Source organism: Zonotrichia albicollis, chromosome 4, assembly GCF_047830755.1.
Source record: "Zonotrichia albicollis isolate bZonAlb1 chromosome 4, bZonAlb1.hap1, whole genome shotgun sequence".
In the NCBI taxonomy this organism is placed as follows: domain Eukaryota; kingdom Metazoa; phylum Chordata; class Aves; order Passeriformes; family Passerellidae; genus Zonotrichia; species Zonotrichia albicollis.
The window spans coordinates 17,596,265-17,620,071 of NC_133822.1; the positions used below are offsets into that span (position 1 = coordinate 17,596,265).

A 23,807-nucleotide genomic window follows, 5' to 3' on the forward strand; every position below is an offset into this window, starting at 1 on the left:
AAATAGATGGTCACAGATGATGATGATGCATGTCCCACAGTTTGTTGTTGCCTCCCACAGATGAAACAGAGGGCTTGATCTCTTGTGGTGCTAAAAATTCTCTGGCATTTTTGGAATCAAAGAACTGACAGAAAAATCAGATAATTAAAATTGCCTGCTTAGAATTCCTGTAAGTATTAACTATATGTTGTATTCTTCTGCTCTTTGTGTTTAGATAGTTTTTCTGCATTTTTTCTGTATAAAAACCATCCTAGCTTTTTCTTTTTGGGGGCCAAGAAACCTGCTGATTACTCAAGTAAAAGGGCTTAAGTAAAGAGCTGATATTTTCCAGTTCAGATTCAAATGATTCAACCTAGAAGTTCAGACACAATATTTAACTTTGTGGCCCAAGAAGACAATCCCATGAATGTAAAATTGAGTACACATGTCAGAGGCCTGCAACTGTCTTGGGACTCATTTGGGGACATAAATATTGTATATTTATGACTTATCTGTATGAAATGCATACAAAGTACAGGTGAATGTGGGTTTAACTCAAAAAGAAAAGGTATAACATTTTATGTGTTTCTTAGGGTTCTCTCTGCCTGGAGAAGTCAAGTGATGCCAGGATAGATTTTGGCCATAATCTACCAAAGAAGAATTTTGGGTGGCAAAAGAGCCAGATTTATGAAATAGGCTTTCTAGAAATGGCAATGAATGAATCCACATTGCACAGAAGAGATTATTCTCCTTGTTTTACTAATAGATTAGTATGTGATTCACAGATCTAGAGACTTCAAATGGGAAACTTGACCTTATAATGATTTTTATACCGTGGACTATTTTTGAATCACAACTGTCATGGTAAGTTCCCTATCCAGTTTGTTTATTTTGCTCAAAAACCACTATTGTGCTATTTCGGTGAAAGACAAACACTGACAGCCAGTTTCTAGGTGAAGGGATCTCAGTTCTGCCAAATATTCAGCAGTGTATCATGATGTGTGTCCAAGCAACAGCACTGCACAAAACTCTAACACAGAGAAAAGTTCATAATTCATAAAAATGTCTCCCGTGCCAAAAAAATCACTCACTTAGAAGGAAAATGTAAGCCCAAAAGAGAGATCCTATAGCTTGTAGTATAAGGTCCTAACACGCAGCAGCCAACTAAAGTCATGTCAGTTTTACTGACTGAATCTGCAGCAAGGCTGAAATGGTAATAAATTCTAGGACAGACCAGAGAGACCTGGAAATATGGGGAGAAAGAAGTCTCACAGAGTGACCCTTCTGCTCCCCAGTGTCACTCTGTCCATGACGCGGTCCCAGCTGTGACAGCACCAGAAACTCTGCCCAAGAAGGGGAAGGTGACACGGTGTGGCCTGCAGGAGCTGCTGGTCCATGCCAGGCACCACTGACAGCACTGCCAGGGGCACCCAAGCCAAGCTGGGCCTGGCAGTGCCAACCGTGCCAGCACGCCAAGGCTGATCCCAGAAAAGATGGGCACTATGGCAGAGAGGACCGAGCTGCTTGACCTCAGATGACTCAGTGTGACAAATACAGGGCTTGCAGAGAAAAATAAAACTCTGCATAGCCAACAGTAAAAAAAAAAAAAAAAAAAAAAAAAAAAAAAAAGTGATAATTCAGTGTTTGCCTGATGGCTTTCTTTCCAGTTATAAAAAGGTTCTTGTTCAGCTTTTACAAGATATAGCTGGTGTGTTCTTTTTTTATGCAAGAACGAAGGGAGAGAAAAAAAATCCTGGCACGCTGCTTCTGGTAAGTTTCTAGAAACTGATATTCTCCCTCCCTTATTTCCCTACCCACATGCAAGGATTGCTGCATTCGCAGCGGAACTGGAAAAAACTTCTCTGAGGATGAAGAGACAGTTCCTGTTCCACTACCAGTACATCTTTGAATTCTATGTAGAGACTATCAATAAGGCAATGACAGATAACAGCTGTGATGTTCTGAGTTCTGGAAATTATCCCAAAGCTGGCCAAACTCAGATCATTCCAAACTACTAGTTTCATCATGATGTGAATCAAAAATGTGAAAATAAAAAGCTCTATTATATTTGCCTATAATAACTTTTCTCACTGGCCACCAATTCTTTGCATCTTCATGAGTTTCAAATTCTGCACAAAATACCAAAATTCCACCCACATTCCACAGGCTTCACTAAATTTGGTGAACTCACACAGAAGTAAGCTAATACTTTCAAACTGCTGTTACTCCAAGCTAGAGGGGGTGGAATTAAATATCCCTGAATATGCATGGTAAACTGGTGGGCAGCTTTTATTTTTGTCTTCTAGACAGGCTGTGTTCCTGGTGGCTGAGATCCTTGGGTTTGATTGCAAGCTGTTGACTTGCAAGCTTACAGCTGCCCTGGCCTGGATACATTTATAAGGAAAGCTGTGTAGAAAGCTGCCAAATTGTAACCTGACACTGACTTAAAAGAAAACATGAAGAAATAGGTCCCTGAGAAGATCTTGTGAGCTACTGAAGCCAGGAATCAAAGCTGGACTCCACAGTTTGTGTACGGCAACTTTGTCAAGGAATTAAGCGGTGCTGCAGGAATTCTACTCCTATCCTGTCTACAATGTGTTAGTTTCCATCATTTCTTCTTAATTGGCATCAGCTGATGGTGGGATCCAAAACATTCCAAACCTTCCTTTGAGCATGGTGAGTCACTGTACAGGCAAACAAAATAATCTTCAAACCTATCCTGTGTGAAAGAAAAGCCTGGAGTCTTAAAAAATCAGAGATTGAAATTCCCAGCAATAGCAATAAATGAGAAGTGGCCCTCTATGATATGAATACTGAAGCACAGAAACATGCAAAAAGCTGGGGTTTGGAATTTGAATGTGGCAGTTAATCCAAAACATCTTTTGGTTCACAAAGGTTTTAATGAATTTTAATGAAAAAGCTGGTGAAAAGTATCTTAATTGGCTCCCTACCATCTTAACTTAGTGACATCTTCCACATGCAATATCTTTGTCAACCAGCCTCTTGCTCAGCCCCTTGGTGATTACTGAAACGTAAAGAATCGTCCATTCCTTTTTGGAGAGAACTCCAACCATTATAGCACAATAGAAAAGGAAGGGATTGAAAACCCACACAGGAGCTTGTAGAAAATTGTTAGAGTTTCCAGCAGATGTACATCTTTACAGGATCAAACCCAAGCAGTTGCTGGACATGGGATTGCTGGTTTTAGTTGTCTGCACCAGTATTTCCCACATTTCAGAGGCTTACTGCTTCTAAATGGCATGGGAAGTCTCCATGGCACACACTGAGAGCGGTATTTCACAACATTTACATTCCTGTTGTCCTTCTAAATGAAAGGACTATAATGTCAACCTTAGGACTATAATGTAAGATCATGGGAATGATAGGCCAGTTCATCCCATAGGTTAGGATTTGAAATGAAAATCCGAGACTGTCCTCTGGAGTCACAGACTCATAGAAAATCAGATAACCTGACTCAGGCCTTACTCTGCTCTGTTCATACCTAGAACATCAGCTCACTTCCCATGTCTGCAAGCTAAGGCAGGTTGTGGGAAGGATGAACCAAGTAGGTGCCGGATATTGAGAGTCTTTGGTCCTGAGGAGCAGCCTAAACTTGCTCTCCTTGTTCACCTATTCTTCAGAAGATCCACAGATAAGGAGTGGAGAGCCACTTCTCCAGGGGCTCCAATAGAGGATCAAAGTAGCAAGACCTGGTCCTGCTCTTGGCTCTGATTTTCTGTGCTGGTTTGAGTGAGCCACCTCCTTGTAGGGTGCTGCTTTCCTGCTTCTTTGCAGTTTTACCTTCCTAGACAGAGAATGAGCCAGGACAGTGACTTGCCTGTACTTGCATTCTCTTCCACTCTACAGACTGAGTACTAGGCTTTAATTTGTTTGGAAAAAAAAATTAGAATATATAAATTATATATATAAATATTTATAAATATATATAAATATATATGTATATCAACAGAGTCTCACATAGGTACCATCAGCAACAAGCAGGCTGACAGCAAAAAGACATTAAAACATTAGAGTCCCTTCAGTTTTAGTGCTTTCCTCTGCCATCCAAACTATCCTTTTCAAGCTCTTTTAAATGATCCATTTTGCTGTAGATGCTGTTATTCATCTGCACAGATGATGTTGGGTTGGAATCTGGTCTTACCTCTCCAGCTGCCCATAGATTTTGCCAAGCTGAGCTGGTGTTGTTGCCAAAGCAGTAATTCTAAAACAAACCATCCTCCTCACTGCTGCCAAACATGTGTCTGTTCTTTGCAGCTCCAGAGAAGGTACATGAGTGTAGGCACAACAAATCTGAAATACCTCCTTCAGGCTGCTCAGGAGTACCATCTAAAGGACAATTTTCAAATTCAGCCATGTTAAACAGACAAACACTAACTAGCATGTTAGTTACATGCCTAGGATACTAATACTAGTTTGTGGATCAAATATCTCCCCCTAAGGACGAGGTGGACATCCTGAATATATTAAATCTCAAATTCTTAACGTAGATGAACCAAATATAAACCCAGCACAAGTTTTGTGGCCTTTTAGGTGCTGACTCCACACTTGGCAATAACACACCTCCTCTGCTCCACTGTCCTTGCCTACTCCTGCACATCCCACAGGTCTGAAGGAGCCGAATTCCTACAGCACACTGAATTCATGGTGCTGTGCCTTGGCTGGTGCAAGTACAGGACACCCATATCTGCACTGCTTCTCTCTCAGGAGCCAAGGGGCTGCACAATGCCACATAACACTTTGTAGCATCACCCAAATCCTCTTTTGACCCCTAAAGAGGTCACGAATCACTCATCTGAGAAACCCAGCTTTAAAGCACATGCTGGAATGGATTTTGATTTTTCATGAGCACTTTCCGAAATGAACAGCCCATCACTTCCCATAGCAGTTTGCTCTAGCAATTCCAGTTGAAACATAAAAATAAGAATTTTTTAGTTTTCTGCCTCCAGTCATTGATTTAGACACACATTTGTCACAGAAGAGTAAATGACAGCCAAAACCAAAACTGAAACATCTGCAACATGAAATTCAGTTCTGCTCTATGACTCTGACAATGGCATCCTAAGATACAGATGCTTTCTCTTTCTTCACTAACCAATCTCAGTGTTTTTCCCTGGGTTAGTTAAATAGCAAGAGAGCAAGTTTAACCCATCTCTTTCCCCATCTTAGGTTCTTCCCAGCTGCCCAATCTCTTTGTGTGTTCAAAGAATACTACAGTGCTCGCTCTAAAAGTTTAGCCACAACCCAGGGGCCTCTCAGAGGGAAAGCTCTCACCTTTCCAGGCCTGCCCATGGCCATGGAGCGGACACTGGAAATAGGGGTGTTAATTACTACTGGTTACAGAAGTGGCTGGGTGGGTCCCATGGGGGAGCTGCTGTGAAGCCACAACATCTCTTTTCTCCTCAGCCACCCAGCAGCTGTGGTGTGGTGATGTCTCCCAGCTAATACTGCTCTACACAGAATTTGGGCAGCTCATTGTGAAGCTGGGGGATGTCTATTCAACGGACTTTGGTCAACCAACCATTCTTCTATCCAGATACGTGCCTCACTATCCTGCTTCCACTACCTACCACCTTTCTTCACTTACCCTGGGAAACACAGCCAAGCTGCTTTGCAGGCTGTATCTTTTACAAGGGATTTTTTCTTAAAAAAAAAAATTCCAAAGCAAATCCAGAAGTTGCTGAGGTTGATTTTCTTCTTTCAGCTGAGACTCAGCTCCACCTTGTTTCAGATACTGGCACACACGTACACACGTAGCTGTGCCCATACACACCCAGCCACTCACCTGCTTCCCCTGCTCCTGCAGAGTGCAATCAGCCATAGAAAATACAGACTGTTCCAACATCTCTATCTAAAAATACATCTTGTTTTAATTAGATCAAGAGTTTAGGAGCTAGGATGGATTTAATCAAGAGTTTGCAAGCAGGGTGCAACCTTTAGCAAGCTTACTGAAATTATCACTTAGCGGTTTTCCATCACCCATGTAGCCAAGTTTTCTTTTGCCCTGTGAATGCTTCTGTTTCTTTGGCAATACACAAAATACTCAAAATACTTCTTTTTCTTTTTTTTTATTTTTTTGTTCCCTGCAAAAGCATCCAGATATTTCTCTGTTTACTGAGTTGTTGGCACAAAGGAGTCCAGTGTAATAGGCCAAGTCGATGTATCCCCTCACTGTGAGCAGGACTAGCAGGATTAGCCTTCCAAAATGAAAGGGGTGCAATAAGCCAAATACCAATGTCATTAGAGCAATATGATGGATGAATTTGAGCAATGCCTCTACATTGCCAAACTGTTAAACTCTAGGATTTAACAGGCTTCAATTAACTTGGTAATTTAAAAATGAGTGAGCCAATATATTATGATGCAGTTAAAGCCTCAGAAAATTAAGTATGAAAAGAACTGTTGCTTAAAATGAAAAAAAAAAAAAAGTTTACATCAGGGTTTTATGTCCTAGCTCATTCTGCCAGTCTTTCCATTCAAACCCCTCTAAGCATACATAATACCAAGTGATAGAAAGCAACTCTACACTAACATTTTCAGGTCATGAGGTCAAGCACTTGCAAGTCAGAAAATGCCAGGACAAGGATTGACAGTGAAACTTGAATTCACCTGTCTCCTGTGCATGCACAGGAATGCAGCTTGCAGTTCTACAGCAGCACAACTTTTTTTTTTTCCACAGGACCCCCTCATCCACTTGGTGCACCGGGTGGATGCACTCTCTTGGTGAGGAATTGGATTGTCTTGCTTCCTCCTTTTTCACTGTGCAGACCCAGGCTTTATAAGCATTGCAAACTCCATTTTATCAAAAGAGTCTAACCTTACCTTCTGTATGGTGATGATCATTACAATGTGTGAAAGAATGACAGAAAAATTATGCCAAAATACCCCTTTGAGGACAGGAGACATGAATCCTCCCACCTTAGAAATTCAGCAAGTTTTCGCTATCAAGTATTCACTGGTCCCAGGAGTTGAGTTTGACAACTCTTAGGACTTCAGCCTTCAAAGCATTTTTTGTTTTCTGATCCTTCTGACTGCTTCTGCAGCTGGGACCATTCCCCATTTCATAAAGTCACATTCTGGGAACAAGCAACCAAATACACGCAATACCTACTTCTCATTAAAAAAACAAAAAACTTTCATTCAGCAACACTCAAATATTTGACTCAGAGGAGATTTCTGCTCCCCCTGCACAGCCCCTGGAGGAAAGCCTACAGCCCAAAGCCACTTTACTGAAGTAAATGGCCAGAGGCAGAAATGCTGTAGAAATATGTGACTGAACTAGAGAACAGACACTAATGCACATTTAGGTGGGAGCCACATTCAAGATCCATTGGCAGTTGCCAGAAAAAAAAAGAAATAATTGCTAGACTGAAATTTTAACCCAAATGGCAACTTCCAAATACCAAACCTGGACACAACTTGAATAGCAACTGCAACTCCCTGTTCGAAAGTACATTATGACAGAAACATGAAGGTCAGAGTAGCCTCACTTTCTGTAGCCTCTTTCCTAAGCATCTTTTGCACCACTTCATCTGAAATCACTGAGGCAGAAATTTCATGTCACGGAACAGGAAAAGTCTTGATACCATATCAAATGCATAACAATCCCTCCTATAATTTCAGATAAAAATTCTCTCTTCCTGCTCTGTTTGCATGCACAGCCCTCACTTACATCCGTGGCTGAGTTTCCCATGCTTACATCCATTCTGAGTAGTGGAATACGTCACCTGAAAATCGATACAGTTGAAATGGCTTAGGTGCATTATTGACAATTTAATTTGAAAATCATTGCATTCTGTCCTTCAGAAAATGGGGGAAAAACCCACTTCTGAATTTTGGGAATGCTCAAAATTTAGGCTTTATAAAATTGTAAAAGGGTTGGAGAAAACTCTGCATTGTCCTAGACATTGTTTTTCTGTCTCAGCTTCAAAGATGCACTTCTATCTTTTTTATTTCACAATGTCTGTTTTGTTATTACAATCTAAAACATGAGTAAAAATATTGTTATAATGCTTATTCACCTCTCAATGCAGAAAGATCCCATCAGATACCTTCTTTCTTCTAAGGAAAGAAGATAAATTAATCACTGATAGGCTATTGCACCCCACAGTGCAGGCTTTTGCAAGGGATAATGTTGCAAGCAGTAAACAGTGATCTCTGCATTGACAGAACTCCCAAAAAGAAACTTCAAGAGTTAAAAATGTTTCTGCAGACTGCCTCACATTTAGTGCCACCTGAAAACCAAAGCAAGAAAGACACATAGCACTGAAATTAAGCAGCACTAGGAAAAAAATAGTGTCTTGCAATGCTTTATGGGCAAAACTTACTTAGTTATGGAAAAAAAACCACTCGAATAAGAAGGGGTTTTCTTGTATTGTTCATGCATTCTAGCACCCATTTAATAAGAGATTACTGGGAAAAACAGCACAACATCTTTCTGGAAAAGCTAATCATCCAGTCTTGTGCCCATGCCACATAATTGCTGCTAATCCGTGCTCCATTATGTCATCCCCCGCAATGCTCCTTCCCTTGCCTTCACAGCCCTGATACCTCCTCTTCCTCCACTCACATCATCCTCTCTGGTCCTTCTAACCGCAGGAAACAGTTTTCTTTTATTACTTTCTGAAAATTGTGGCTGCTAAAACCCCTTTGGTATTTATGATAACTGTTAGTATCTATAGGGTTCGATTGACTCACGCAGCAGCCCTTTGCTCTTTCATGGTAATTGCCTTCCACCCACACTCTCTACCTTCCCAGATCTGAGCTCCCTTCTCTTTCTCTCTCTCCCTGTCCCTCCCTGTGACTCACCCTCGCTGCCTGGAAGTCCCAAGCACATGCTGGCAGCTCCAGAGATTATGTTCCCTCTGCCCAAAGCGCTGCCGAGCCCCTAACCTGTTTGAGAAACCTTTGCTCTGCTTCCTTCTCCCTTGGACACTGATAAACCAAAACAAAGCTGGAGAAGCTGTTTTGCCTCAGGAGCAGGAGTGGGTTGGTATGAGTGGAAGCTGTGTCAGGGGAGGTTCAGGCTGGATATCAGGGAAAAGTTCTTTACCCAGAAGGTGTCGGGCACTGAACAGGCTTCCCAGGGAACAGTCAGGTTCCAGAGCTCCAGGAGCATTTGGCCAACGCTCTCAGCACAGGGTGGGATTGTTGGGGAGGGCTACTCAATGATCCTTGTCTGTTCTTTCCAACTCAGTATGATGCACAATCCCATTTTCAAAGAGCTGTAGCTCTCTGTCAATGCTGTCACCCTCCTCAGCCCAGCAGCCTAAAGAAGGATGCCACTGGTGCAGCACCTCAGGACTATTTCAATTTATGAGGGGCTGTTACAGCTCCAGTTTAGCAACCTAAAACTCCATGCCGCACAAAAACTGCCGTTGCTGAATTTCCCCCAACACTGCTTGGGTTCCTTGGATGTGATGGATCACAGGCTCAGAGCAGAGTTTGGTCCTCTGCCTCTTTAGCATCCCATTCACTCCCTTTTAATTCTCTTTCAGCTCAGCATTCAGGCAACTAGGCTAGGTTTAATTATTTTAATGGGAATTAAAAAGAGATTTCTTACAGAATTATAGAACATTCTGCATTTTGGTAGACTTTTTCACTGGATCCTGTTTTTTCTCCATTCACAGTGCCACTAGATGCAACTGAGGGAAGCCACCAGGTTCCCTCTACCATCAAGGAAAGAGCCAGACACCTCCCAGGATGATTCAGAGCAGAGGTGGATTGAATTACCCCACGGACCTGCCTGTCTCTCCATTAACTAAGAAGACACCCAGGGAGACTGGACTCCTAACTTGAGAACCTCTCCTCATTGCCTAAATCTGGCTGTGTGAATCCACCTCTGCATGTTGCTGCAGATAAACATTCAAATAGATTGCAACATGCCACTGCCTTTCACAGCTCCTTTTGTTCTTCTCTTTGTTTACCCCTCTCTTATCACAGAGCAATTGTGGTTTCCACAGATTGAATTTTTCAAAGTAAAAATCCAACACACAAATATGCATTCCAGTTGACTTTGAAAACAACTCTGGATTTTAACACCCTGGCCAATTTTGTGTCACTCCATAGCAAGTCATCTCTGAGGAGACACTCTGGTATCCTTTGGCTTTAACAGGAGCTGCCAAACATCAGCAGCAGTATCTGCTGTCCTTCTGGGCCACGCAGGAAACAGTGAGTGTTATCAGCCACTCCTGGGCTCGATCTAAAGCTCATTGAAAACAGCAGGAGTCTTTTCACTGGGTTAATTGGACTGGGAAGTCAGTTCTCATAGCAAAATGATTCCTTTACATGTTCATCAGTACATAACAGACAGGTGGGGTTCTAATTTTTCATGATACAGGGGCCTGAGCTATGGCTGGATTGAGGTGTCAGCTCCCCACAGATCAGGGGCCATGTGGGTCTGGTGCCACAGTCTCTTGTGCCCAGGCCTTTTAATCCTGATGGGTGTGCACTAATCTTCCTTTACCAGGCTGGGGATGACTTCTCATACACACAGGGGGGTTTACAAGAGAAGATAAGCGCCTTTTCCATCACTAAGCTCCTATCTGCTCCATCCAGCATTCTGCATTTGAATAACAGGGTGTCAAATAATCTCAGACTTGCACTCCAGTTTATGGCTTAGCTTTTCATTTTTATGCAATTAGAAGAAGTGGTAACATTTATCTGCTTTCAAAGGAGACCATTCCCTCTTCCTCCCTTTAACAGCAATTCCACACCCACCCCTTCAACCAGCTGCATCTGTAACTGGAAGGGAACTGGTCTAATTTCACTCTCATCATTAAAGCAAATTATTGTATCAAAAAAAGGCAACCTGAGCCAAAGTCCATTTAAGTCTACAAGTCTCTGGGGACTTCAAAGAAATTACTGTGCTCCCTAGCAAGGAGCATACTAGGAAGCCAGGATTAGTAGCCATGCTCATGATTGCTGCCTTAGTGTTCCTGTCTCATGCAGGACCTTGCCAGTGCAGGTTTCCCCTTTCCTTCCCTGCTAGACCAGGAGTGTGGGGTAGATGATGCCCCCATGGGTGCTGATGATTGAGCCTGCTAGAAGATAGAAATCTGGGCAGCTGTAGAGCCCAGCTTAAAATAAATAAACAGTAAATGTTAGAGTGGTAGTGAATGGGAAAGGACAATGCTGGGGTGACCAACCCTAGAACAGAGATGGAGAAGACCAGGAATAACGGATCACACCACATCTTTGTGTATGGATGGGGTGGTGAGGCAGCCCTGAGGGCATTTCTGTGAAAAGAGGCACTGGGATGGGACCCAGGCTATAGCCAGAGCCAGGGAATGTGTGCATCTTTCGCTGAGTGTGCTGGCAATAGCACAGACATGCAAGGCAATGAATGTTCTTCAGGCCTTCAGAGAAGGTGACCACCTTCACAAAGCTTTTAGCAGTGCCAGGAATGGCTTCATAGAATGACAATTAAAAGGCAATCTGCCTAGCAGCCAAATTTTCCAAGGAGTTGAAAGCCACATATCCAGCACAGGAGCAGTCTGATTTCCTGAAGAGCTCCTGTCTCCCTTGGACAGTGCATGACATTACAAGTTCAGCACATTCCAATTGCAGATTTGTCACTTCCGATTCTGCTGATTGCAGGCAGATTCCCTAGAGGCCTGAGCTCCTGTGCTAAAGGCAGCTCTTAAAAAGAGCTACACAACTGTACAAGCAAAGAGGAAAGGGACAAACAAAGCATTCCTGGTCAGGGAAAAATAATGTAACTGGAAACAGTCTGGTAAAGTAACCACCCACCCAGGGGAGCAGGCTGTGACTGAAGCACACACGTCACTGGTGACTGCTGGTGACACAGCCTCTGGTGCTGGCCCCATGGAGCACACCAGGCATGGGCTGTTGACACACTCTAAAGTGTGTGTGGAAAGTTTTAAACACACATATGCTCCCTCTGAGCTCAAAGCAGAGCCAGTGGGATACTCCCAGACTTCAGTGTTTTGGTGAAATTAGGCCAGAAGTGACCCTGGATGGGAACCCAGCACAGCAGATTGCTTTGTTTAGCAAGACACTGATACCACTTACACTGTGGTGATATCAGCTGCTAAACTGTGGAAATCCTCCTACAGTATTTACCCTGCACCTCTTGTAGCCATTAATCCAGGCTCCCTGGAGCCACCTCAGAAGCCCCAAACCTAAGCAGCAGTTATAAAACCACCAGCACATACATAAACATATTTCCCCCCAGAATCAGCATTTCCTACGTCAGGCACAATGGTCAGCCTTGCATGACCAACAGGATTCATGTGTAATTCTCATAAGTCATTCTGGCTGGAAATGAGCATGCTGCACCCCTGAAGAGCTAGGGTTTGTCTTCTGTCCATTTCTAGGTCTTACAGGATCATACAACTCTAAATCAATCCACAATTTTACATAGCTTATGGACTCAGGTGCCTAAAAAGCACCCCTGGTCCAACACATTCTCATTCACCCTGTGGTCTACAGGTTATGAGGTTTTTTATACTTTCAAAAATACAATTGTGTTTTCTCCTGGTTGCAGATTAATACACTGGACAACAAAATGGTCCCAGAGCCGGATGGGATGAAGTGAGAGGACATGATCATAGAACCATTAAGGTTGTAAAAAACCTCTCAGATCATCAAGTCCAGCCTGTGACCAATTCCTACCATATTAACCAAGGTGTTCCTCAGACACCTCGGGGGATGGGGACTCCACCACCTCTCTAGGCAGTAAATGCCTACAACCCTTTCCATGAAGTTCTTCCTGACTTCCAACCTGAACCTCCCCCAGCACAGCATAGGCTGATGTCCTCTTGTCCTGTCAAACTGAAGCTGAACTTCAATTTCCAGATTTTCACCAAAGGCCAAGTCATCAGAGCAGTGCCAGCCAAAAGGATTTTGCACAACTGGACACTTTCACACCTCCTCAGTGCCAGTTCTGTGTTACAGACAAGAACTGTCACTATTAGAGACATCTGGCTTAGGAGGGAGGTGAGCATGACCAGCAGTAAAAATGAAGTTTCATAGCTCTCTCAGGTATTTCCAGGATTGAAAAAAAAAACTTTTTTCTGCACAGAGCATCACAGAAGAACACAGAAGGCAGGTACAGAACTGCTCTGGGTGCAGCAATCCCACCCCAGCAAACAGGAGCACCCACAGGGTCTCCATGTGGGGCTCCAAGAAAGCCATTTCTGGGACACACGATGACAGAGACAGCAAGGCTTTGCTGCCAGCAGCCACACACCCCCAGCAGCATTTTGCACATGCTGGCAGGCTGTCCCAGACAGGAACCAGGGCCAGCTACATGAACATGTCCTCACTCACTGCTGGAGCTGCAGCCCCGCTTTGGCCGCGAGTGCTTCCACAAGGAGCCTGAAACCTTAAGTCCAAGAGAAACATCACAAATCTGCTTTTCCTGAAATCTGGCAGAAATGGTGATTAGTGTGCTTAATCATTTCACTCCCAGTAATGCAACCAAAAGCTTTTAGGCAATGTGCTCATGGATCACTTTGGGTTGAAGTAGCATCTCAAAAGGATGCAGCATGAAGAAGATTCCTCAGTCATTGATGATGTGGAATTTAAGGAAGGAATTCAAGCTCTGCATCTTTGCACACAGCCCTGCTCCACCTCCTGTCTAAAAGATATCCCAAGGGCTCAAACTACCAAAACCCCTTCCTGTGCAAACTTTCCAATTTTCAAAGGTGCCAGCTTTCAGATCCTCATGTCCAACTCCCTACTTCTCTTCTAATAGACTCTTGCATCAAGGAAACAAGGGGAAAGGATTAATATTGTAAAATTAAAATTTAGAGCAACACAAAATGCTTATCAGAATATAGCAAAGCACAAAATAAGGTTTTTAACAGACAAGAGGTCATGCCCACCCAGATATCATTTAAATGCAATCCTGATGTGATGTATTTTGCTGGCACATGTTGTATGAGAACAGCTCCATTTACTTTCTCTCTTAAACTTGTTTCCAAAGTCTCAGCTCTAATGAGACGTGAGATTTTGAAGAGTATTTAAGTTAGTTCTTGGAGCCAGCCCAGCTTGAGGTGGTGCAATATAGAGGAGGAGAGCAAGAAAACACTAAGGATAATGCATAAGGATCTTGTAGGAAGAGGAGCACATGAGTATCATTCTGACATTACTTTGCCTCTTTACAGTCCAGGATCATAAGCAGCAAAGTCTAGCACCTTTCTGTCTGGTCAAACATGCCAGCATACTGCCAGACAATTTTTGAGAATTCCCTGCTCCTCAGTGGTTAAATTTTTGTCCTTTGCAATTTCCAGATTTCTGAGAGAACTCCTAGTGACAGTTGTAATAATATTCTGCAAAATGTTGTGGTGGTGATTCTTTGAATGCCTTTGTGGTTTGCTGTCCAGAGTTATAATAACCTATGCTTGCCCAGATATGTGTTCTCAACTTGGAAACACTGGAGCCAGCATTTGCTCTTCTGCCTGGGCAGCTGCACGTGTGTGCCTGCATGTGTTTGAACATGGGAGTAAATCTCTCTCCAGGTATTTGCCAGGTGCTTCCTGGTCCCTTGGAAGTGTATTTTGGGGTTCACATCTTCAGGAAAGTGAGGGACTTGAGAGTTATTCCAAATAGAAGGACGGACCAAAAGGAATCAGAGGTGGTTTCTGAGCCTCCTTTGAGTTTCATGTGTTTCTCTATCAGTTATCTCCTTCCTTAAGCATTTTATTTTAGAAACAGCAATAGAGGGAAGAGAAGAGGGGGAGAAAAAGAAAATACAGCTCTCTGACTGTATGGAAGACTGAAATGGCATAGCTGCACTGAGACAAGCCTTGATAACTTTCTTCAGACACCAATCTTCATCTCAAGGAGTTTGAACTACTAAGAAGGATGAAATTCAACAGCCACCTTACATCAACATTTGCCTGGTCTCAGGTGTACACATACATGCCCTCGGAGAAAACTGCTGAGTGAAACCCTGAGGATCAGGCTTGGACACACACCAAAATCATATATGTGTAGATGAGGCACACATTTCAACTAAAATGGTGTGTAACTTTAAAAAGAGGACTCTAAGGACTAAAAAGAATATCCCAAAACCACTCAGACCTTCTCTGGAGTCTTTCTATACCTTATAAATATTTCATAAATATTTGTATCCACAAAGAAAACAACAGAGAAGAGAGATGTGAAATATTAATTGTTCTGAACTTAGTTCTATATAAAAAGATATATCCCAAAAACACTTTATAAAGTAATAAACTAGATCTTTGTAGTGCATGAATGCTATAAAATCCAAGGTCTCTATTCTGTGCCAAGCAAAGGCTCCTACATATATTTTTAAAAACTGGATCCCAGTCAGCTGAAATATTGAAAATAGTTCTAAAGATGGCAAGGAAAGAGCTGAATTTAATTTGGGGGGAAAAAAATCCCTTATGGTTTGGCTGCACACAAGCAATGCTATACTCCCTGAAAGCTGGCTTTTGAACTTAATTCATGCTCTAGAGGAAGGCAAAGTTGAGCATCCACTCACAGTGACTGTGTGAGTTCCAGCTCACACACCGGTGTCACACCAAGGATTTGTGTTCCCAGTACACACTGCAGGTGCAAATAGTATTTTTACCCAAAAAAAAAACAACCAAAAAGCTGTGAAGACAGCCCTTATTCCACATCTCTTTTGACCATCAGTATTAGAGCATTTCTGAATCTCTAAGTTTAAAAGTGCACCCGTGTAAAGGCCTTATTATGTTTCTCAAATGTTAAATTGCAAAACCGTCCTTAGGACAATCCAAGAGACCCCAAAATCCTGCAGCTGTAGAGCTGCGCACAATTTATGTGGAGCAGCCATGCATAAAGTCTTCTTCAAATACCAAATTCTCTTATTGACGTAAAAGAGAGAAGAGACAAAGCACAGTTTACATTCCCTCTCCTGCACATCTCCTCTCAAAAAGGGGATCATGCTCTGCTAGCTGAAACCAGCCAGCTGTGACCTGCACTCTGTCTGTGCTCTCCCCCTGGCCACCAAAGGTCACTCACATCCTGTCTGGGGACAAGCAAGCCACAGCAGCACCGTGGGTGTCTCTGGGCTGAGCTTGGTTTCCTGAGCCGCTCTGCTGACCCCTCCTGAGCACACTCCCCAGTGCCCCACCTGCATTCTGGTTCCAGGATATGATCCTCATGCTCAGGGCCAATAAAGCTGCTGTGAGGTGGTTAAATCTCAGAGCAGCTGATGGGGTCATGACTTGGACCCACAGGACAGGTTGGCAATGATTTAGCTAAATGCTGAACCTCCCCAGAACTGGCTCCCTCTCTGGCAGCTGTCCTAAAGCCTCTTTCATCCTCCAGATCCACATTTTCCAGGCTTCATGGACTTCTTACTTTCTTCCTTTCTGTTGTTAGTCTCCTTCCAGATGGGTTTTTCCACCCCACCCTTCTCTCCATTCCTTTCTCCCTGGGGAGCACACAGACCTTTCCCTGGCTGTCCCTCTCGTGCCACCACCACTCCTCATCACCTCTCATCTCAAAACTCCTAGCTTGGTCTCCACTCACAGCCAACAAGCTTGCAGAAAAAAATCTGACTTATTTACATAAACTTATATGTCCCAAACTGAGATTTCTCTGACAAAGTTCATTTTCAGTTCTCTTCTCATGGGTTTGGAAGGGAAAAAGTAAAATTGACATGCCACTCAAATTTAGAGCTTGTTTCAGGGAAGAGTTAAGCATGTCTTAGAATCCCTTTCTACTGAGGGAACATAAAGGGTGCTGGGCACTGTGTATATCCTGTTTTCCACATGTGTGACATGGTCTGTTTAAATATGTGATGTAACTACAAACTCTCCAAAGCCTGTACGCTTCCAGCTCTCCATGAACTTGAGCCTCGATTCTCACTAAAAGGGAAGCTTCTACTCTGGAAAGATAAATTATAAATAAAGGGCTCCAAATAAGCAGAGAAACTTCTAAAAGGGAAGATACACACTTAATTTTAAAAAGTAAAGAATTATTATTTCTATATGTATCTATATGGCTATATATAATCTTCAAGCACAACTTCTTCAATACTCTTTATCTTCCTCTATTTCTCTTAACAGGGATAACTTTTCACAGCAGATGGATACATAAAATATTTTCATTTTCTTTTTAACAAAATAAAAGGAAATCCAAGATATATACTTCACAGTCCAAGACTAATAAACCACAGGTAAGATGCCTCTGACACTTCACCTGTGTGTGAGAAAGCAGGTTCTACCACAGCCTTATAATACCAGCAATAAATACCATTTTTTCCTCTACTTGTTGCTTCTGAATATCCACAGCTGCAAATGGATTTTACTCAGAATTCTCTATCATCTTTACAGCCACTCCTTTGTTATCCCAGCAGCGTCACCTCCATGTGTAACAGGGAAGAGACAGGTGACTCACTGTTCCAAGGAACTCAGGCAATCAAAGCAGTGCCCTCCTGCCAGCTTCAATGGAAATTAGCCCCAGAAAAACAAACAAAAAATTCCCTTCAGGAATTGCTGCAGCTCAGGGGAGGGATGGTGGCAGCACTGCATGGTTATACATTACCTGAGAAAGGCCAGAACATTTCACTCGGCATGCTGAAAATGTGCTGCTCACCTTCAGAGCTTTCTGGGGCTGGGTCTCTTCTGGGCAGGAGCTACAGCCCCAGGAAGTAATGTAATTTATTGCCAACAAAACTATTTCAGCTGGCCCTAATTCCTCTCTCAGGTGTGCTGAAGAGAGGAACTTATGCTTTGGGGGTAAAGCTGGAACTCTGCTCCGTTTCTGTGCCCTGCTGGGCCATGCAATCCAATAGAAACCTTGGATTTTATAGCATTCAGCAAAAATATTTAGTTTTTATCTCTGACAAATAAATCACCTCCCAACAACTCAAAGCACTAGAGGGCATGCACAGAGGCCAACAGGGGCCACTGACAATAGGAACAGCTGCTGGAAATGCTACCAGATCTGACACACAACTAGGGTAGTTCTGAAAGAACAAGAGCAACAGAGAATCTTATCTTCAATTTAATGGCAAATTTTCTTCTGAGGGATTGTGAGATAAATCTCAAGGTGTAAAATCAATTTTAGGTCAAAACATAATGTAAGCTGGGGTGCCAGTGTGTAACCACTATCTCTGAGAGCTTATTTTGGATCACACCACATGGGTCTGCCACCTGCCATCTTCCAAAGTGCTTCCCATCATCTGAACCCTCCACAATCAAGTAATGAAAATTATGTGTCTTAAAGTGCCAATATGCACATTAAACATCAGCAGATCAAAGGAGAACCTAGGACAAAAAGTAGTGTTTTCCTTCTTTAAAAAAATTATTTCGGGAAACTGTATGGCTCAGGGGCTTGGTACTTGGATATGGAGCCTTTCATCGCTGATCCAAACATGACCCAAGTCAGTAGTGACCAAAAAAATGGTTACTGGTTGGCAGGAGCTTTGTGGCCTAGAGTATTTGAAAGGAGTTGATGGTCTTAATCCAGTTCCCAGTGGATGGCTCTCCACATCACAGAAACCACCACCACAATTGGCACCCTCTTCAGCAGCCTTGGCAGGTTGGCCAAGGATTAAATGAGTACAGAGACTGAGCCACCCGCCTGTGCCTAGCTAGAGGTTGCCCCTCTAGGTCATGGATGAGACATGAGGATGGGGTGGAGTGGGGAAGCTCACACACCCTCTGCTTGTGCTGTCCTGGTTTTGTGGGTAAGAAGAGGAATTCATTTTCCAGGGCTGTGCTTCAGGCACCCTTCACAAGCACTATATTCATATACATCTGTTTAATTTTAAAAGGAGTTAGAAACCGAGAGAATTTCAATATTTTTTTCTAAAAAATAAGGTGCCAATTTCTGGGCTATTCATCCAAGTCAGGGTAGTTATGCCTGGGCTGCATTTAACAAACACATACAACCAACCTGTAAAGTGGCTCCACTTCAAGAAACATTCCTTTTGCTGTGCTGTGTTTTCAGTCAACGCTTTAATTATCTCACAAGATGTCTTAGAGTTTACATAATCTGTGCCAGCTACTGTCAGAAAGCTAAAGCTGATTTCTAATTAGGTATACAATGGCAACTATCACGTAAAAAAATATCTGATATACCTAAAAAAATCCTATATGGGCGTAACAAAGAAAAGCGGGATTTTGATTAGTGCTGAAAGAGGTTTTCAGTTTTAGAGAGGTAAAATGCACCAGCCTCTATTTCCAAAAAACAGCACTCTCCTAACAAAATACTTTGACCTAAATCCTGAAGTTATTCTGGCAATGTTGGTGTGGAACCAAAGTTTAAACTTCAACTTTAGGCAATACCCAGATGCAGTGAGAAGGGCAAATAGCAGAAGCCTTGCATGTGCTTCCCTGCATGAAGGCACAGAGCCATCCTCCCTGCTTGCAGGCCAGGCAGGCAATGCTGGAAGAACTTTTCTGTGCACTGTCAGGAAAGGCTTCCCCAAAGCTGGAGCAAGACTTGGCAGCACCTCAAGCCACTTCTTGGCTGTCTCATTTCTTGCCTCCTACAGCACTGCAGCAAACATGGAAAGCAGTGACAGCTCTGCCCAAGGAAAGACACAGAGAAGGAACACTGCAATTCACCGGAGACCCCCCTTTCCTATTCACCTCCATGACAGCCAGAGCACTTCATTTTCTGTTGGACTTTGCTACACCAAGTCTTTAATAAGAAGCTGTGACTGATTCAACCTCTAGCATCCACACCAGGAGTAAGACAGCAAGGCAAGCCAACCTGGGACAGCAAGGCATTTTCAAATTACAAAAAGGAACTGTCATTTCATCTGTCCTGCTGCATGGCCCTCATATGTCTAAGATTTAAAAGAACTTCTTGCAAAATGGAAATCCCAGGAAGCAAAAGTGGCAAACTCTTAAAACGTTCCTCATCGGTTGCACACAAAATGGAGCAGCATCTTGTCCAAAGGAGCCATTTCGTTATTTGCACCTGAATCAATGCTCGGATTAGTGGCTCTTCATGAAGGGAAGGTCCAGATTTGGACATAAGCAGAGATCAAAGTGGTGAGAAGCAGGATCTCTTCCTGGTTCATTAGGAGAACACCCCTCAGCCTTGTGCATCTCCTGACCCTGGACATCCACATGTTTCTCCATGCCAACACATGTTAGGTGTGAAGAGCACCCTAATAGAAGCACTTGACCCAAACTGAAAAAATTTCCTAATTGCAGCAGGACAGCACTTGAGGGTGTGGTTATGACAGAAATCACACCCATGGAAGGATCAGGAGCACCTGGCTGCACCTCATGACTCCGAATGTCCCAGGGGCACAATTATCTCATCAGGTGCCACCTGCCAAGTCTTGTTGCTGAGGAACTGGCTTTGGCACACTGCATAACTGGGGTGGGGAAAGGAGAGGAGCATACAGGGCCAGGCACACATGCTTGTTTTAAGTGCATTCCTTAAAAGTGAGTATTTACACCAAGGGGAGACCTTGGCTCTGCTCTGAAGCATGTCTGCATTTGGGGGTTACAAACAAGGAGCAAGCTGTTGTTTGTGAATCCTGTCCTGCACCTCCATACCCTTGGCACAGCGTGCATTCTGTGTTACTGGTTAATGGACATCCCTGAACTTGCAACTCTCCATCCACAGCTTTTCCAACCATTCAGTGCGGCCTACAAGAGTCCCAAAGAGACAGACAAACCTGGAAAAGTTCCTGGCTGTCAATTTTCAAAATGTTTTGCCCTTTTTCTCCAAAGAAAGCACAAAGCCACAGTGAGGTGCAGACTTTATGGCTTCCAAAGTGCTCTGACCATGAACACAATATGCTGAGTTCAAAGTCAGTGTCCAGGTGAGGCTGTGCCACACACATCACCTCTGCATGCAAGGCCTTCTCACCTTCCCTGCTCTCTTTCATCCTCAGTTCAAGGTGTCAAACCTGACCTCAACACAACAATTAGTGGATCATGGCCTAGCAGGAGAAGGCAGAACAAGCCTCTGCCTCAGCTGCAGAGCTTCTCTGGAGCAATGGAGACCACAAACGGCATAACAAAGCTCTGTGCCTAGAGGTAAGTTACTCTCGGTCGAAAGGAGACAAATTTTTAGAGATTAGCCTAATCCAGAGTCCGATGACCTTTAGGTCATAGTGCAAGAACTTCCTCTTTGATACATCTTTTACAACATAACCAGAGTGACATTAACAACAATAACCTGACCCCATCTCTCCCCTCAGGAGCACCTACCCTGGGCAGAGCTCCCCAGAGAGAGAGAAGGCAGAGGAACAAAAGACTCCAGGGAGTCTACTAGGGATGTGCCAATCTAATTATTGTGGGCAGTGCCAATGAAAAAAGCTAACCAAAAACAGTTAAGCTAGTTGATATACCCTTTGGGCCATGGGAGTGGAGAAAAAGGAATTCTCTGTGAATCAGAAGCCATATTTATTTGTGCTTCCACCCTCAGCCCTCTTGATAGCGTCAAAGTCCACTGGGTTTGAAGTTACCCTGAGAGATTTAGCGGCAGGCCACAGCAGCAGGGAAGGGATTTAAGTCTCATCCTTTACTTCTTGCTCACTGTGCTGCAGCAGAGCTGTTCTCCATCCAGCAAAATCATCTTCTTCTTTAAGGCCCAGCACAGCAGATCTGATTCAGGAATGCTTCCCTTCCTCTTCATTCCCCTTGACTTTCTCACCGTGAGTCACCGGACTACAATACAACTTTAATGTGGAAAGTTTTGTGGGTAGGTTTTGTTTTCTTTTTAACTTCAGAAAAGAAAAGGTACAACCAGAAGGGGAAAAAAAAGTGTCTCATGGTTGAGAGGACTCTTTTGACCAAGGAGTCACATGGCGCCCTGGCCAGCAGCCAAAGGAGTCATGAGAGATGCAGCCATTCTCCTCAGCACTCCCTTAACCGTGTCCTGTCTGTGCCCAGCACTCCAGCCCCAGGCCAGCAGCTTTCCGAGGCCAGGGCTTGCTCCATGCTGCCCACAGTGGCTGTCTGGAAGGAGAAGGCGCTGTCAGAAGTGATGCTCATGACTTTGGTGAGCAGCCCTGAGCTCTCCCCAAGGCCATGCTGGTGGTGAAGAGGGCGATGGTGACGCCGCGTTTCGGTGAGTGCAGCGGCATCGCCTTTGTGCTTGTGGTCAGAGAGAGAGTCACTGAAAGTCATGACGCAGCACTTACACTGCGTTTTCTCTTTCCAAAGTGCTGCGGCAGCTCTTGCTCTCCTGCCCCTCCCCTACTTTCAAGCCTTGCCAGTGCTGTTATTGCCCTATTAAAGCTGTGGGAAACTGAGGCAGGCAGCAGTCATGATACTGCTATTCAGCATCTCAGACATCGGCTCACTCTCGGACCGCTCCAATCTTCACCTCAGAGCGAAACCCACCATGGGAAAGTGCAGTGTTTAGAGGGACTGGCCCTGGCCAGGGTCCAGATCAATCAGAGATGTGCTTGGGCTTTTTCAGATGCTTTCCTGCCCAGCTGCCAGGAATGCCAGGACTGGTGCTGGTCCTGCACGTCCATACAGCTCTGCTGGGTGCTGCAACTGCTGCACCCCGCCCCAGGAGTGAGGGAAATGATCCTTGCCCAATTCACTTGCATACTGCTAGGATTAATTCACTTACAACCCCTGATGAAAGAAATTATTATTAAATAGTAGTCACATTTGATAATTATGTCTCACTTCAACCAGACTAGTAAGGTGCATATTACATCCAGTCCCAGTATTGCACCACTTCAAAATTTTTAATTGGATACAAGTCAAAACATTTCTCAGGTCCTGCCTGCATGCAGACAGTGGTTTATATCTTTCTAGCTTATGCTTACTTCCAGCTTTGGGCTTCTCTGCAATACTTCACATGCAACAGCAAATGCTTCAAGGCTTTTAATTTATTTCTCTCCTCAAAAAATTAAATAAGGTTTTGAATTTATGTCTGGTCTTGCTGATTCCAAAGGCCGTAATTCTTTCAGTGGCCCATGGAACTGTTTTTCGGGTTTGTCTGGCATGGCCTCCTACTAATATTGTCTTCACTGTATGTTCTTGCTAACCATGGCCAGATTCCCTACAAATTGCATAAAACAGCAGCCTGGGTCAAGGCTAAATTCAAATGGATACTGTAAGGACAAGGCTGGTGCTGACTTTCTTTTTGGTGCTCTATTTGATTACAATGGAGTCACTCCCTTGACTGCAGCAGAGCCACTCCTGCTTTATTAGGTTGCTGAGCTGTGGATATGGCCTCAGGGCAGAGAAGCCTTAGGCTCATAAAGCTTAAAAGACAAAAGGTAAGATCTTCCCAAAATTCTACACAGAGATGGCCATGCAGAAAGAAATTATTTTGAATGCCTTTGTTGTGCATTCCAAGTACATGCTGGTGGAGACCCAGCTCACCTGCATTACTTTTTGCATCACAAATCAGTAAAGTCCATACAGTTCCATCACTTTTGAAAATGGTGTCTCTGCCTGTACCAGTGTGGCCCTACTTCAGATAAAACCTTTGGGATGTGCAGGGACCAGTGGGCCTGGTGCCACTACACAGGGGAAATTCTTCTGCCACTTATCAAACTCCTAACCCTCACTTCCTCCCTCACTTGCACACTTGCCTTACCACTGGATGTCTTTTTTCTCCTTATTAGGAACTCAGGGTGAAATCTGACCTTGGACAAAGAGCTGGAACAAAGACTGTCACCACGATGATTAAGTGGGATTTTTGCATAAACATGAAGTTTATCCTTTCTCAAGGGAAATCTGATCCACAAGTATAGGCTGAAACAAAAATAATTGTTCAAAACTGTAACAGTGATACGGGTACAAACTGTATGCACCATTAAAATTATTTCCAGAAAAGAAAGATACAATAACTCTCTGATTTACTCTGTCTTGAGATTTTCTAGAGGAGATATGATTTGCTGAAAA

The 23,807-nt window shown here is 43.6% G+C and overlaps 1 protein-coding gene across 2 annotated transcripts in view; it reads right to left on the bottom strand.

Moving 5' to 3' along the window:
* Nucleotides 1–23,807, bottom strand: part of WNT7B (Wnt family member 7B) — a 92,217-nt gene that overhangs the window by 54,676 nt on the left and 13,734 nt on the right. The window lies entirely within an intron of this gene.